Below are 17,771 nucleotides of genomic sequence, written 5' to 3'. Positions count from 1 at the left end.
TTATGAACTCATTGAGACAAGTTTAAGAGGAATTTGAGCATTGTAAACACAGGTTTGTTGTAATTTTGAGCATAATAGAGAGGGCCAAGCATTGGAAGCTGGACCAAGGAGACATAGCCCAGAAGGGGTGAACTCCTCATCAAATCTTTGTGTTGTGTGTTGTATTTTGATGTTATTTGTTGTTATTTTGTTGTTGCTTAGCGTATGTTTTATGTTAAATTGGTTATAACATCTACATAAGAAACTCTCATGGGAATCATTTAAAGAAAAAATAGTGAATACTTAAGCACTTGATAAGAAAATGGTAAGAATCTTGGGTTTTATTCTGAATGGGTATTAGCACAACATTCCTTATCTACTCCATTTCAGATCAATTTGGTATAAGAGCACTCAAATTTTCTTACTAGATTCGCTTGTGAAAAGAAGGATTTAATTGTTTTGCTAGTTTTTTGTCATGCTAACAAGGTTAAATCTCAAAATAGGTGAAGGAAATCTTGTTTGGATCCCTAAAGTTTCATCAAGTGGAAGAAGAACAAGGTTTCCAAAGTCTTCTACACTAGTACATCCTCAAAATCCATAAGTTTCAGTTGAGTCTTCAAAGACTATGTCTCATGAAGGAGAACCTACAAACATGACAGGAGATGAGAAGACCTTTAGAAAGGCTTTCCTTGATATGGCATAGATGGTGAAGGTCCTCTATTAAGAGAGGAATAGCTGATTGCAAGGAGAAAGTTCCAAACCTCCCAAAGTATAAGGCTCTTTAGAAGGAGGTAATGGAAAAGGAGGTAATGGGAGTGGAGACAAGCCTCTACCCTCTACACCATCTTCTTCATCTTCTACTTGACACGCTTCTTCACACTCTTCCACTAATACAACCCTTACTCATACTCATCATCATTTTGCAAAAGGAACTAGTAAATCACCTTTTCTAAAGCTTGATGTTAAATTCGAGCTGCCTATGTACAATGGAGTCTTTAATGCAGAAAAGCTGGAAAATTGGATTCCTCAGTTGAAGGTGTATTGTAGAATTCAGAACCTTTAAGGGGATGTCTTGTAGTTGTTGCAACAACACCTCCAAAAATTCTTGTAAAAATAAAAATTTTGGACACCCTACATCAAGCCTTAGCTTCGGCCCCATTAGGCCCTTCCTGAAGTTTTGTCAGTGTTAGTAAATCTGAGGGAATTCCAAATTTTGGTTAAGTTAATCCAAGTTTCAAGTCCATGAGATCAGATCAGGTCACATAATCGCAACGCGACTATAGCATATACCCGCGACCAAGACAACCCTTGCGAACTCAGCGACCATGCGGTCACAAATTCACAACATCGCACTTCCGACTGCCTATATTACACGTGACATCACGACCCCGCAACCTTCAAAGTCACAAAGTCGTAAAGTCACCTTAGTTGCAACCAAGAACGTTTGTGACCATGTGACCATGCGACCATGCAACTCCGCAACTCACAAGGTCACAAGGTCGCAAGGTCGCAACATCACATTTCATATCCACATCTTCCAAAGTGACTTCACGACCCATGCGACTTCATGACGCCTAACTCGCAAGCGGCCCTTGAGTCACAAGGTCGCACTTTACCCCCTTACAACCCTTGAGACCTCCACACGTGCGATGATTTTATAAATAGGAGGGCACCCTGGTCACATTTTACAAAGCTCTGTTGGTCGCACCAAAAGGCATAAATCCCTCCGACATGACTTCGCGCTCACGTCTGACCCCGATAAGTAAAGGTAACCCCTCCCGCAATGATTATTTTCTTCCAAATGGCATAAATTACATCCCCTGACCTCTTGCTTACCTCTTGCCCTAAGCTTTAGCTCTTTACTTAGCTCTCCTTCCTAGTTGTGCTCCATAAATCACCCTGGCCTTCCCCTACTCTTTCACTAAAGTTTTCAATTTTCCTTACACCTGATCCTCCTTGTTAGATCAAGCAACCAAAGTCTTATCTTCTTGAAAGTGAACTAGGTCCCCCCAAGTCATCCAAAGGCCTCCTCTAGGACAATCTGAACCTTAGTCGCATGCCCCGCGACCACGATATCCTTCCCTCCATGGCTCTTTGACTCTATGACCTCAGAACTCCCCTTCTCCATGAATCTGTGACCTCGTGACTCCCCTTTCCCATGATCTCCTACTATTGTGACCTCGCGAATCCCCTTTCTCTGTGACCACCTACCTCTGCAACCTCGCGACTCCTCTTTCCCCATGACCTCCTACCATTGAGACCTCGTGACTCCTCCATCCCCTCTACGACCCACATTCTGCCCCTTCGCATCTCGACCTCACGATCGTGCCCAACCTATGACCTCAGTCACACTATCACATCAGATACCTTGTGACTCCTTCATTTCCATGACCTCCTTTACACTAGATAAGTTTTCTTTTGGTATTTTCAATTTATGGTTATGCCCTCTCTGTCATAGTGGGATTGTATTTTTGACATGCCAAGGGATGTCGAGCTTGAGTGCATATCCATTTCCTATTTTGAAGACAATATGGGTCATCCAACTACTAAAATAGCTCAAGTTGCATAGGGAAGTAGGACATGGGAGACAGATCCAGATGAACAGTCACCTATCTTCATAGATACAGCGTGCAACATAAGTAAGACCACCAGGCTCTCTTGGTATGAGATCTACGAAGAATTTGCTAAGAGGGATATCCGAGAGATATAAGAGGACTTTCACGTATATATCAACATCAAAAGGTTAAGGTTACATAAGGTGGCAACTCATCCACCAATATTCCTGTGCGCTGAAATCATCGAATGGGTCTTACGGTGCACAAGCACAGAAGACTGGATGATTAGGGGTCATGATGGGGTGCCTATAGCTACCATTTCTTCCTCGAATATCAGCGCCTACTATAAATTGTCGGAAAAGTAGTAGATTTTTAATGCCAAGTGGCCTACCGAATTCACTACCTCGATGAAAGACATCTTGAGGAATTGGTGGCAAGAACCTGTGAAGTTCCGGATCAAGATAGATAAAACATACAAGACCAAAGGACTATGTAGGGTGTATGAGTTAATCACTGCAATGATGTGTCGACTATATTGCAAGGTAGGCTGTGATGTGTTTTATGGCACGTGGGTTCCAATCATGTATGACATCACCACTTAGGGAATTATTTTCAGTTGGGCGATCATCTTGTCATCATCTATGAGAACCAACATAGCCACCGCTCAAATCCCATCTCCCAAACAACCCCTAGACTTTTATATGTTTTCCTACCTCCTTGGCGTTGTCTATTTGAGGTGCCACCTTGAACACTGGAGCTGCAATTGGGACTCATCAGTACCCCTACCAATCCATTACCACTATAAGGTCTTCTGGGACACGGATTATAGAGCCACATTGGATATAATATCTAAAATGTTTATCATCCCATTATACCAATTGTTGTTCAGGGAAGATGCACCTTGCATGTCCCAAAGATCCATGAGGATCGTTGTTAAAGTAGTCTGTTGGTTCCCTATCAATGAGGGAACAATAGCCAGGGTGTTTGGTACTAAAAAAAAATTGTACGCTCTACCCAAGTTCATCACAGATAGGACTTTTCTACGAGAGGTCTGCTACTAGATGACACAGGGTTGTTCGAAAGTGTTGCACAAAGGTAAGAAGAAACCTTGCCCACCTTTTCCTCTTACTATTGGGGCGTATGTAATAGAAAGCTTCAAGCAGGTGGAAGTGGAAGCTGAAGAACTCGAGGGAAGCCATTTCATGACCCCAAATTAGAAAACGTACGACCTCAAAAATATCGTAGCCACCCACTGTAAGAAGGAAAAATTTAATTTGTCTTACACCCACACTAGGAAGGACCTCGAGGATAGAAATAGGAACTGGTATAAGTCCACAAGGGAGATCAGCCCCAGTGAGAAACAAGCCATAGAAGATGAACTCCTTGATGATTTCCAAGATGATCAAAGCCTCAGGGAAAGAATATGAAAGGGAGTTGAAACATTAGGGAAATGAAAAGGAAAAGAAGTGGAAGACCCTCTAAGTGACAATGAGGAAGAAGAAGTTACACTCATACAAAGAAACACCAAACTGGCAAGAAAGAAGTGAGAACTAGAAAGAAAACAATCGCAGGAACCTGACACTCAAAGCCAGGTCGAGATAGAGAGGAAAAGGCAGGAATACAAGGAAAGGACACAGGAAGAGGAAAAGAGAGCACAAGATGAGGAAGAGAAAAGAAGGAAAGAAGTGGCCGAAAGGTAGAGACAAGTAGAAGAAACTACGAGGAAAAAACAAGATGAACAACAAAGGTTAGAATAGGAACTGAAGAACATGGAGGAAGAGCTAGAAAGGCAATGGGCACTAGCAAAAAGGGAAAAGAGACAACATGAAGAGGAGATTAGGGAAAATGATGAGAAGGAAACGATAGTGGTTGAATAAGGAGAGATGAGCAGGGTGGCTGATCCAGGCCCAGGATAGAGTGATATTCTTCCTTTAGACGTACCTCCCATTCCTCCCTTCACTGGAAAACACCTACCCCTCCTCGAGATAGGAATCACTGAAGACCAAGAACAAGAGGTTCTAGATCTGAATAAAATCACATTTGATGAAGTAAACCTCAAGATTATACAGGACAGGAAGAGATCTTGCAGTAGAGAACTAGCTGACCCATTATCAGTAACTACGACAATAGATATCGTGCCAAATATCACGTCAAAGATGTTAATGATTTCCTCTATCAGTACAGCATTTGTAGCTACCACCGAACAGAACATAGCCCGGATGAGTAGAAAAATTGTAGCTGAGTGCACAGGGCAGATCTGGATGTATTGATGATAAGTGGAAATAAAGATAAGTTTCTTCTACAAATTCTGTGTTACAATCCGAGTTATCGCAAATTTGACTGTATGAATGTTTGATATAGCTGTTTAATCTATGCACATATTCTTATGTTATAGATATATGTGAATCTAAGTTTATTCTAAGTGCACGAATTGGTTAAATATATGAAATGTTTGCTTAAATACCCTTCTAGGTAGATCTGAGTTACAATACTTTATCAAATAGATTAGATCTATAAACAGCACGATCATAGAAGATAAAATAATTCTAGGTCCTGATCTGTGCAAATATAGAGTAGTACGAGCCCGCAAAGTGGAGCGTGATACCTCCAGCCCACATCCAGACATCCCAAGGGTGCAGAAACCTGGTTCCAGCACACTCCCCTGCTACCTCGAGTGAGACCTCAGTCCGCGCTCCACGGACTGTTGCCGAAAGGGCTGGTAGCTATGTGATTTGCTTGGCTAAATAATTCTTCCAAACAAGGGTTAGGCCCATATAAGTCAACACCTTCTCTTGGGTATACCATTTAGCTTTGCATGGAGGTTGTCCTTTCAACCCAATCTGCAAAAGTTCATGTTTCTCTTGTCTTGTAGATATGGACCTCTTCTGTAAAACAATATCTTCTGTTAACTATGCTTGAGCATTTAGTGCAAAATCCTTCATATAAGGGAGTACATGTTCCTCTTCTTGATCTACCATGGAAGGCTCATAGAGTTTTAGATTCTCTACATTCACAAATATTGATTGTGCATATATGGTGGTAAACTAATTCGATAAGAATTATCAACCACATTTTCTAGTATCTTAAAGGGACCATACTTCAGAGCCTTGATTTTCTTACCAGGCCCCTATTACCTCTCGTTATTCAAATGTAGCCATACTCTATCTCCCACCATGAAATGTTTTTGTATTATATGTTGATCATGCCCAAATTTATGTTTCTCTTATGACTTTTGCAGTGTATCTTGTATGTGTAGATGGATTTAATTGATGTTTTCTACAAACATTTTAGCCCTAAAGGAATCTATTGAAATACCTTCCCTTATTGTTCCTTGTTTCCCATATATAATGTCCAAAGGTGAAGGAGACAAATATCCCAAACACACTTCAAATGGGGGTTTCCTATATAAGTGTCAACTGCTCTACAACAATAATGTTGTATATATACTATATTTTCATCCCAAGTCTTTGTATGTTTCTAGTTGTATCCCCTTAGAAGTTGCACCAAAGTATTGTTGACTAATTTCATCTTCCTGTATATCTATGGATGGAGTATTATAGTTCTCTTAAAATTCATGTCCATTTTATCCCACAACGTAGTCCAAAATTCATTGAGAAATATCATATACGTGTCTGAAATGATGATCCTTGGCATCCCAAAGTACACCCATACTCATATAAATAACAAATTCAATGCTTCTTTCCCACTAATGGTATTTCTCAAATGAATTAGAACACATATCTTATTTAACCTATCAACTACCAAGAAAAGGTAGTCACATCCCTTCTTATTTATTGGTAAAACTCCCACAAAGTGCATGGAAATTCTTTCCCTAAGAAGAGTGGTTACAAGAAAGGGATGATATAGACCCTGTTTCCTATTTTTGGGCTTGCTGTTATAACAAAGATTGCATCCTCTTATGAACATAGCTACATTCTCTTGCATCTTGGGCCAATACACATACCTCTACAAGTTATCCATGGTCTTCGCTACACCAATGTGCCCTACAACGTTGGAGGTGTAAGCCTCTTTAATTATATGCAATCTATCGCCTTTAGGAACACATGGTTTATTCAATGTATAGAGTAACCCATCTTGGAGATGGTAGTCAATAGTTTTGTCACCATCACACAGATAAATTTTAGTTTGCAACTACTGAAAAGTATCCTTGAAGTATTCATCCTCTGAATGAGCTCCTTTGTATGCATCATGGATGGATGGATCCAAGTGCATAAGATTCGTTGAAGCTATGATCTTTGAAGTGGCTGGACATGAAATCATGTTATCAAACTTGCTTTTGTTTCCATTATTATACTTGATCACCAAATGAAACTTCTATAGAAAACTCATCCACTTGTAATTTTTGGTCTGTTGTAGCTTGCTTTGTTCTTGCAAGTACTACAACGATTGGTGATCTATGTGGATTACTATCTGCTTTCCCATTAGATATTGCTTCAACTTCTTCACAACTTGCACCATGGAATAGAGCTCCTTGTATTAGTGAGGTGCATATTGGTTCCCACCTTCCTATTCCACTTGGATCCCCACCATTATTTCTTTTAGTTTCCTTAATTGTTACTATTTTTGGTGGTTTTTCAGGTCTTGAACTTTTAGATACATTTTTAGATCCTATAGAACATTTGTTTGGAAAACAGGAAAGATAATAGCCTATAATATGATTTTCCCATCAAAATATGTACTCCTCAGATAAACATTTCTAATGAGGTATCATACATGTCAAAAGGAGATTTTAGTTATGACCCTGATAAGTCGATGTACCAATTTACCCCAATGAGGCCCATAGACTTCATCTCCTAGATTTAGCTTTTTGGATTTTATGGTTTTCCATTGTTTCTCAATAATAACTAGGCCTTGGATCCTCATTTTCATACAATTCAGATGGTATTTATTCTTCACATCTCTTCTCAAAGATAAGATACTGTCGTCTGAGCTAGTTTATTTCCATTCTACATGTAAACAATTTTCAATACTAATGAATTGAAGTTTTCTTTTCAATTTATTTATGTTTCTATTTATAAATATATTTCATTCCGTTCCTTCATAAATTTGGATCAGTGATATCAAATCAGTCTACTCTTTCTCTATTTTCCTCTGCATTTCACCAACAAGGTGAAGGTATAAGGAGTTGGGAATTGAATTGGTTGAGTGTTTGCAAGACTGTCCCCACTGACATTCATGACCTCCTATAGGGAAACAAAATAAAAACAAGGGAGAAGGAGATCTTATCAAATTGTTTCTTGAAGAGACCCTCGAATGGTAAAGGAATGAGATGATGGAAAACTTTTCCCATATCCTTCGACGAATTCCGAATGATGACACATAATCATCTAGCGGGGACTTCGTAGGCACCTCCCCTTTCAAGTTATAAGTGAACATTAATATACCTATATTCAAAGTTCAAATAGATGTATTATATGTTTTAGATAAAGTATTGAATCTGTTGGTAGTTTATTTTTCATTCCATAGTTTCTATAATAGGGAGAATATTATTTTTAACTACTTAAGGTTACCCCAATGTCAAGGACCGGTGGGAAACTTTCTGTGAGATAAGGGCCAATGAATCCTTTCTATTTATAGTGACCCCCTCTTGCAACTCTTTATAAGACATTGTTAAGGAACAATATTACTCTGTGGGGAGCTATGAGGACAAGTACATATAGTCTACCACATTACGACAACAAAGGGACCAAGATGTGCATGAGTTCATAATTATTTTTCACTCTCTACGCATAAAGATGGGAATCAAAGACCTTGAGTGACATCTGGTGCTCAAGTATCATTGTTGTCTACACAAATGAATTTATGAATAAATGGACTTCATAGATATCTCCTCACTTGGTGCCACATTCAGATATGATACAAAGATTGAACAAAAATTTAAACAAAATAATAACAACTTTGGATTTGCAAACTAGAAGTAGGGGAAGATCACCACCAAACCACAAAACAAAGGACGAGGCTAAGTTGGAGTGACCCAGGACAACCCATTGAAGCCACAAGAAAAGAATGTAACCATGAAGATGAAGAAGGACATAGGAAGGTGGTGTGAGTTCCCTAAGATCCCTATCAATAACAAAAATGAGTGTCTAGCCAGGTAGTCATTGGTGGTCGACGTGAAAGCTTCAGATTCTAATGCATGTTCTGATTCTGAGCCAAAACGCAATAAGGGGAATGATAAGGGGAAGAAAATTATTTATGGAGAACTCAGTTCAAAATTTTCCACTAGTAAGGTCCAAAATATTGATCCCTAATATCCATAGGATGGGCAGTGTCTCTTCCACTCACATATGTCGGTGAAGGGTTCTCCATTATAGTTCATTGTAAATAGAGAGAGCCAAACGAAAATAACTTCCTCATAGGTCATGATTTAGTAGGGACTACTGAACAGAACACAACCATAGTCGTATATGATCAGGCGTCTTCACCAAGAATAAAATCTCTACATCAGTGAGTAGTTTCACTTTCCCTACAACATCAAGTCCTCCACAGATAAGGTATTGTGTGATGTGTTATTCATCCAACCATACTTGTGAAAGTGTCACGCTGTATATGATTCCAGGCCTCACATTATTATGACTACTTTGTGAAATAAGCTATACAAGATACAAGAGGTAATGCTATCTACCACCATTTCTTTAATCTCTGGTAAGTAATGTAGTAAGATCATCTCCCAAATCGAGAATTTTTTTTCTTTCTAGTTCACTCTCAAAGCAAGGGAAAGATAGTGGCCACATCCATGGACCCTAGCAAGGGTTCCCCCCTGCAACAAAATAACATGTACAAGGTCATGGAAGAATATAGGCACATATTCTCCTCACCCACATGGGTACTTTTTCACTATTAGTTCATGCATTCGACCAATCTGACTCCCATAACACCTCTAATTGTACTTGTATAGAAGAAATATGAACCTGGAGAATCTACATTAATTATTGGGAACTAGACAAAATCATTGTCAAGAACAGGTATCCAATCCCATGGATTGATGATCTTCTTGACTAGCAGAAGGGGGCCAAGTATTTCAACAAGATCGATATGACATCTAAAGACCATCAGATGCCAATAGAACGTACAAATGTATGGAAAACTACCTCCAAACCCATGGAGTTCCTTTTTAAGTGGTTGGTCATTACTTTTGGGTTGAAAAATGCCCCTACAAATTTTATGAGGTTGATTGATGACATATTGTAGCCGTTCACCAACTTGTTCTTGGTTTTATATATGGATGACATTGGTATATTCAACAGGAGTTGGGAAGAGAACCTACAACATCTTCGACAAGTCCTTCAAACCCTATGACAACAAAAACTATGTGCCAACTTGGAGAAATACAAATTTTCCATGAACCAGGTTCAATATCTAGGCTACATCATTGATGAGAATGACATGCATGTAGATTCGACAAAGATTCATTTCATTTGTGATTAGCAAGCCCAAACCACTCTAATATAGCTTCTCATATTTTGGGGACTTGCCATTTTTTATCATAGGTTCGTGTTCAGATTGTCTCATATATCTTAGCCTCTGATTCAAGCTACCAAGGGTAGAGAAAACACAACGTTTTTTTGGTTTGGGTCCCAACAAAAGGAATTTGTTGAGCTAAATAACCACCTCTTCTTTTCACATGTACTCACATTGTGAAACATGAAAAAACCATTTGAAATTGACACAAATAACTCCGACTATGATATTGGTGTAGTTCTCACCCAATAGGGACATTGGTTGGCCTATCATAGTGAGACACTTTAGATACAATTTGAAAATTCCCCACCTATGATAAAGATATGTATTCCATCATGAAGGTGTGTTGATAATGGAAACATTACATTATGGTCAAGAAGATGGTCATCCACACAGATCACTGACCCCTTCAGTTTATCCAGTCACAAGGGAAGTTGCAAAATGATCAACATCAGAAGTGTTCTACATAACTACAACAATTACACTTGAACATTAAATATAAGAAGGGAAACACCAATCATGTTGGATAATGACTCAATGGGCCCCTAGTTGTAGCACTAACTATGTTTCTCAACTCTTATAGCCATGATACCTCTGGATGGTCACAATTGTATAAAAATGACTGAAGGTTCACCACCACATATCAGATGCTATGGGATGTCAAGCAAGTTCCTGATTTCCACCCCTAGGATGCATTATTAATCTACCTAGGCCACCTTTTTCTTCCTTCAAGTGAGCGTTCCAAACTTATTTTGGAGGCACATTACAGTTGGTTAGTAGGACACTTTTGTGTGGAGAAAACTATGGTTTTACTATAGAACTATTTTTATTAGCCAAAACTCTGATAGGACATTGAAAAAATTATCAGATCATGCACTTCCTGTGCCATCCCCAAGCCAACCATCAAGAAGGAAGGTCTCTAAAATCCTCTCCCTACTCTTACCTAGCCCTACGAATCCATATTCATGGACTATATGTCGGGTCTCCCTTCTAGCAAGCATGGTAATGACTGTGTATTTTCATTCGTTGACAGATTTTGTAGGATGTCTATATTGGCATTTTGCAAGAAGATTATTATGGCAGGGGACACTACCAAACTCTTATTTGAATGAGTTTGGGTACATTTTATAATCCCACATAACATTAAATCGGATCAGGATAATTGTTTCCTAAGTAAATTCTAGTCGATCCTCTGGACATAATTGAACACTAAGTTCACCATCTCAATTGCATTCCATTCCCGGACAAATGGCTAAATAGATGTTGTTAACAAGATGACAGTGCACATACTATTCATGTACAACTCCAAGCATCCACAAACCTAGGATGAGATCTTTATGTGCAGCAAAATTATGATACAACTCTCCATAGCTCAATTGGCCACAATCCTTTTCAAGTGGGTCTAGGTTTCCAACCATTACATCTGATGGATGTTGCAATGTTTGATGCAACTACACAAACAAAATCCACACATGTAGAGTTTGAGGTTGATAAATAAACCCATTTTATTGAGCACATCCAACACATCCTCCAGCAAGTGCATGACATCTTGGATAAGTCAAATGTTAAGTGCAAACAGTGGCATGGTCAACATCGAGTGCCACACAAGTTTCAGGTGGGGGACAAAGTTTGGTTGCATTTGCAGAAATAACGCCTTACAATAGCTCATTGGAAGCTCAAACCTCTCTGATATGGGCCTTACACTATCACCAAGGTTGTGGGAGGGAATGGTTCTAATCTTAAAATTCCTCCAATCCTTAGCCTACATCAAGTGTTCAATGTGTGTCGTCTTTTGCCATAATGTCCATCATTACTGGACACGTTACATAGTATAGAATGGATAACACTAACATAGCTAAACCCAACATGCATGGAATAGGCCACAGCTAATCAGATCATGTACAAACAGATCAATAAAAATTGCTAGTAGAATATCCAAATTTATGAGGTTGTTAATCTTGTCTAACTCCTACACCAAGGCAAGTGGTTCACCAAGGACGAAGTTTAAAAGAATTTTCCCCATCTCATGGGGCACTCAATGAAATGGAAAACATTATTTCCTAAGGGTTGAGGAGTAATCCATGTCGATATTGGTGTCCACCCACCTATTCCACTTGGACCCCCACTATTGTTTATTTTAGTTTCCTTATTTATAGAATGGTTTACTATTTTTGGTAATTTTTTGGGTCCTGAACTTCCGGAGCTGTTTTGAGGCCCTAAATTACATTTTTTTTTTTCGGAAAAAATGTAAACTGATAGTTTTCAAAATGGAGATTTAGTCCAAAGTTGTAGTCCTCAGATATATATTTGTAGCAAGGTGTCATTCCTGCCAAACAGAGATAGTATGCCAAAGTTATGACCCCGAGAAGTTGACATACCATTCTACCCTAATGGTGCCCATATAATTTTGGCACTTCATCTCCTAGGGCTAGGTTTTTGGATATTTAGGGTTTTCCATTATTTCTCAATAAGAAATAGGCCTTAGATCCTCATAATATATAAAAGGGTGCAATAAATAATTCATAAATCTCATAAATGTAGTTGGTACATTACATAGGCCAAATGGAAAGACTAACCACTCATACAAACATTGTCTGATTCGGAAGGCGGTCTTCTAGGTCTCTTCATCTCAACTCAAACCTAGTGATGTCCATACTTTAAGTATAGCTCGATGAAATACTTTTCTTATTGAAATTGGTCTAGAAAATCATATATCCTAGTTAGGGAGTATCTATTCTTGATATTGATTTTGTTCAATGCCCTATAATTTATACACATTTACTAAGCCCCATCCTTCTTTGGCATGATGATGGTATCTGACCCACATGGTGATGTACTTGGTCCAATGACACCTTGTACCAACAATTGTTGCAATTTTTTCTTCACCTCACTTTCTTCTATAACAGACTTCTTGTACAACCCAATGTTTGGAAATGGGATTCTTGCAATAGTTGGATATCATTCTACACTTCCCTCTTATGTGGTAACACTTTAGGCTCTCGGTAGACATCCTTGTATGCTTGCAAAAAATCCTATGGTTATTGTTTCTATTTCTTAGTATACCCTTCCAAGGATGCCTTGCTCCTTTTTGACTCATCTACAAACTCATTTTCTCTTAAAAAATAAATCATAATTCTTGGTAGAACTCATTAATTTCTTGGCTTGGTTGGCACTTACTAGTGAAATTTTTTACTTATCTTTGTGTGAATTGATGATGAATGATTTTCCATCCTTGATGAGTTGATACCAGTTAGATCTTCACATGAATATTGTATTTTGTATGTACATGTAGGAATTCCTAAACATGACTCCACATACATTAAGGGGAACCACATCTAGTTCTACTTCATCAATAAAATCAACGTTGGTAGAAAATCTAATTTTGCATTATTTTTTTACCTTCAACTATGCATCCTTGTTTACCCATCCCATTGGATATGGGCTTAGACGATTATGAACTTGTAGCCCAAAATTCTTGACCAATTCTGCTACAATGAGATTCACCTATGATCCTAATTCAAATAGAGCATCAATATTTATCTTCTTGACCTGTATCTTTATATGGAATAGTTGAGTCACTTCATTCGCTTCGTGTTGCAAAATGATACTCAGATTCACCTCCTTCTACACTAATACACCGATGATATTATCATCCACATTTTAGTTGTTTTCAACTTGATTGCTCAAATAAATGGCCATGATATTCTTCTTCTTATTATCTTTCATTTTTTATTTGGGTCCAATTATGGATGCAAATTCTAACACTTCTCCTCGGTATTGCTACCAATGTCTGATTAGTTGTAGTGGTTGTTGGTACACTGGTGTGTTCTAGCTATCATATTTTTATATTTTCCTCCTTTTTCAATTTTCTTCCTTTAGAACCATGTAGTTTCTCCTTTCGCTTCGATTTACTTTATGACACTCTCTTAAGACCTATGTTCACCAGGTACTATTCTTGCACACAATCTCCATCCACTAATTTGGGCTTGAACAACATCGCTTTCTCTCACAAATGGGGATGTCGACCCCCCAAATACTAGAAGAGTATATATGGATTCTTTAGAGATATACCCAACATTATTTCCATATTTCTTAACTCTGCAATGTACTCCTACACACTTTTCCCTACTTTTGCTTGAAGTAGTGCAACCAAATCCATTGGTCCTCTATGCACCCAATAGAGTAAAATTATGTCTTGATTACAGTTTCGAAGTCCTCACAAATAGTCACTAGAGGCTTTATCTCCAACCTTGGGTTATCTGTGTGCCTTTCCCAGCAAGTTTGTCCATAATATTAGCTACACAAATGAAATATTTTGTTCCTCCTCAATTTAACGTATGCTAAAAGAAACTTGTAGTTATTTCTACCATTGATTCAGCTTCAAAGTGTTGATCTCACCATCATTACAGATTGATCTTGATCGCTACTTCCATTCAAAAAAGGGACTATGATTTATTCACGGCAATCGAACTGTTTTGGTCCTTTTTGGGTTCTTTCTTCAATTGGTTCTTCATTTCTTCCTAATTTCTTGATCACCCTTTTGATTTTTCCTCTGCATTTGAACCCCCATCTTCTCCAAATATCCCAAGATTATTACTCATGGTCACCATGAAGAGGTTTACATTACAATTTATATTTTTCATTTCTTTTTCTAGTTGTGAAAACCTTACCTTTGTAGGACGAAGAGGGCCATTCACAAATTTGTTGACAGTCGTGATTAGAGTTTTATAATTTTTGGCCTTTCTAATATAGATCCCTTGCAAATATCCATAAAATATGTAAAGTAACCTACTATCATACCAATACTCTTTGTAAAATATAATGGATGTTCTATTGGATAGTTCATCACAATAGACCTTATAATATTATATTCAAAATATGAAATTTTACACTATTACACTTTTATTAGATTTATCGATTCATAGATTTATTGTTAATAGTACATGCATGCAAACTAAAATTATACAAAAATATAGAATGACAAAATAAAATCTCACACAGACATATAATACAAGATATGCTCTGGGAAACACTTTCGAGAGAAAACCCAGCTAGAATGTGATATCTCTCCCTTCTCATTCTCTATCTAGAAATATTGATGAAGTACAAAGAAGTATGTGCTATGGCTCATGGGATACTACAATGCACAAATATTATTTGTGTGTTCTACATCCTATACCTCTTGGATATGTTTTCTAAGATAGGGAACAAATTCACTTCAAATATTGGAATCCCTTCTCCTCCTAGTGGCTCAGTTACAACACAACCTGATATCCTAGTAGTGGTTAAGTTTGACTACGTCAACTCTTAATTAGAGTTACAATATAAAACCTCCTAGAGTATCTCATTTCATAGTCACATGGCTAGCCCATTCTCCATGAATAATGGGGGATGATGTAACATCCTTCTTGATGATGGGTGTGGAAATAAATAGGAAGATCAACTTCGGAGTGGCATAATATTTGCATCAGATTTCAATTGATGTGGTTCTTTTCCCATTGGAAAGATCTTTGTGTGTTGAATAGAATCTAAAGGTTTGTCCCTAAAAAGGAAAAGAATCACACCCAAAAACCATCACTTTCTCCCTCAAACTACTCCCCCAAGGTTTTAGACCCTTTTTTCCAAACTGGGGCCCACCAATAAAAATGGCACTGAGTTGATTCCTCCACTTTTTCCAATCTGAATGCATCAAGATGGCTTAAAAATAACATAATGATATAATTGAGACCAATGAACATAATTAATGATTGCTATGTAAAGAGTGGTGGAAGTATATGTTTGTTGTGTTTAAGGCACACCATGTCAATTAGTCTAGTAGTGGTTTTGGTGAGGCATGTCAGGGGCCTATTTCTTACTATAACTACTTTTAACATCTGGAACATTCATTCAGGATGTGAGATTTATCATTGTTATGTTATTAATGTAGAGATTAATTGGTCCCCTAGAACGGATACATAAGCCATGGGAGTCCTTAAGTCTGTAATTCAAGTCATCATTGAAAAACATGCTTGCACTTGGGATGAATATGTCTTCACAGTCCTATAATAGTGTTGGAGCTTGTTATAGGCCATTTTGTCACATCTGAACAATAGGCCTCCTAATGGGATCAATCAAATTCATATTCCCCCTTTCCATCATCTTGAACAAATCCCTAAGCATCCCTCTTTCATTCCCTGAAGTTTCTTCCTAAAAGTGCATCATCTGAGCCAGTTTTATGACTAACTCATCAGGTGATCAAGTTTATGCACAAAAATAAAAGTGTTAGAATCTTGTTAAACTCAGCTTCAGATCGAAGAGCTGGTCATTTTGAATCCAAAGGTGTGAACAACACTCAAATACGAGATTGTATGCAGAAGTTAGAGAAAGTCAAAGTTCAAGTTTTACTTGTCTACATGGCAGGACCCGATGACATGGCAAAGCCCTTCAGCGAATGAGGAGGCACTAAGAGGTATGCCACCATTGGCCCTCTCATATCGCATATTGCAGTTTGTAGGTGCATTGGGTTAATAATCAGCCCCCAAGCAATGACGATTGTGATATGTGATATCACATAACACAATTTCAAGAAAGGAGGAGTTATAGAATCGATAGTGAAATGCGATGAATTCTGATTGTGATAGACTGTCCGGATGCAATAAATTTATGTGTTGCAGTTTATACTCACATCGAGTCCATGATATCACTATCGCATAAACGACTCTTTGTTTACAAGACCATCCGTCATGTTTTTACATCGATTGCAATTTGAGATATAGCTGATAGGTTATGGCCCCTAGCGTGGATGAATTCTCGCTTAGTTAGAGAATTTTGGAGTGAATTTGTGGGATTATGTCGGTTTTGGACCAATTTGTGGAACAAATAGTGGGAGAACTAAGAGAAGTCATAACTTCTTCAGTTCTTATCCAAATTGGATGCAAAAAGAGGCTACATAGCCATTTTTTAGTATTATGAACTCTTTGAGACAAGTTTCAGAGGAATTTGAGCATTGTAAACACACCTTTGTTGTAATTTTCAGCATAATAGAGAGGGCTAAGCATTCGAAGTTAGACCAAGGAGACATAGCCTAGAAGGGGTGAACTCCTCATCAAATATTTGTGTTGTGTGTTGTATTTTGATGTTATTTGTTTCTATTTGGTTGTTGTTTAGCATATGTTTTATGTTAAATTGTTTATAACATTTACATAAAAAACTCTCATGGGAATCATTTAAAGCAAAAATAGTGAATACTAAAGCACTTGATAAGAAAATGATAAGCATCTTGGGTTTTATTCTGAAGGAGGAATTAGCACAACATTACCAATCTACTCCATTTCAGATCAAGTTGGTATAAGAGCACTCAATTTTTCTTACTAGATTTGCTTGTGAAAAGAAGGATTTCATTGTTTTGCTAGTTTTTGTCATGCTAACAGGTTAAATCTCAAAATAGGTGAAGGAAAGCTTTTTGGAATCCCCGAAGTTTGGTCAAGTGGAAGAAGAACAAGGTTGCCAATGTCTTCTACACCAGTACATCCTCAAGTTCCATAAGTTGCAGTTGAGTCTTCAGACACTATGTCTCAAGAAGGATAACCTACAAGCATGACAGGAGATGAGAAGACCTTTAGAAAGTCTTTCCTTGATATCGCATAGATGGTGAAGGTCCTCTATCAAGAGAGGAATAGCTGATTACAGGGAGAAAGTTCCAAACCTCCCAAAGGATAAGGCTCTTTAAAGGATGTAATGGAAAAGGAGGTAATGGGAATAGAGACAAGCCTCCAC

The sequence above is a fragment of the Pinus tabuliformis genome, chromosome 3_2 (assembly GCF_031772625.1).
Source record: "Pinus tabuliformis cultivar Carrire ecotype Pingquan chromosome 3_2, CPIR1, whole genome shotgun sequence".
Classification (NCBI taxonomy): domain Eukaryota; kingdom Viridiplantae; phylum Streptophyta; class Pinopsida; order Pinales; family Pinaceae; genus Pinus; species Pinus tabuliformis.
The sequence above is the reverse complement of the archived record's forward strand: the minus strand, read 5'-3'. Positions refer to the sequence as shown.